This window comes from Schistocerca americana, chromosome X (genome assembly GCF_021461395.2).
Source record: "Schistocerca americana isolate TAMUIC-IGC-003095 chromosome X, iqSchAmer2.1, whole genome shotgun sequence".
Taxonomy (NCBI): domain Eukaryota; kingdom Metazoa; phylum Arthropoda; class Insecta; order Orthoptera; family Acrididae; genus Schistocerca; species Schistocerca americana.
Window position 1 is genome coordinate 777,915,151 of NC_060130.1, and position 685 is coordinate 777,915,835.

Here is a 685-nt window from a genome sequence, read left to right on the forward strand (position 1 = left end):
TCATTAGCTTTTGAGCTTCTGAAAGAGAGCACATCTTTAACATCAGATTATTCTATTGAATGAAAGATGGTGATCAGCTGAACCCTGAAAAATCTAGTCGTCGATAATGGCTGTTTTAAAATTCTGGTTCCCATAAAACTGATTTTTGGTTTCTGTGAATAATATAAGATGATTATTTTCAATTATCAGCATGAGGAAGTTTTAATTCATAAGAGTCATGACATGTCTTAACTGATATTCGGTAAACCAGATTCATAAGAAAAAATAATATCGGAAAAAGTATGGTGGAATATGCTTCACAGGCATGTGTCAAATAAGATGCTGATTCCATTTTGAAATATCTTGAAAAAATTATAAAAGATTAAGACTTACTTTTCATCACTTGGATTTAAAGGAAAGTCTAGCACCTGTTGTCAATTTTGGTCACAACAAACTGAAACTCGCTACATCTATATAAATGGTTAGTTATGTATGAAGGTAGTACATGTTCCCGAAAGAACAGATACCATTGATGACCGTGCAGCTTCTCTAGAGTGAAATGATAATTAAATCAACACCCTAGCTGCAAACAGGCACTGGTGTACATCATTGGGGACATGTTGAAAATGTGTGCCCCGACCAGGACTCGAACCTGGGATCTCCTGCTTACATGGCAGACACTCTATCCATCTGAGCCACCGAGGGC

The 685-nt window shown here is 36.5% G+C and overlaps 1 non-coding gene across 1 annotated transcript; it reads right to left on the reverse strand.

The window, feature by feature from the left end:
• Window positions 1–610: 610 nt before the first annotated feature.
• Window positions 611–685, reverse strand: Trnat-ugu. The gene has a single exon. It is a non-coding gene; the product is annotated as a tRNA-Thr (tRNA).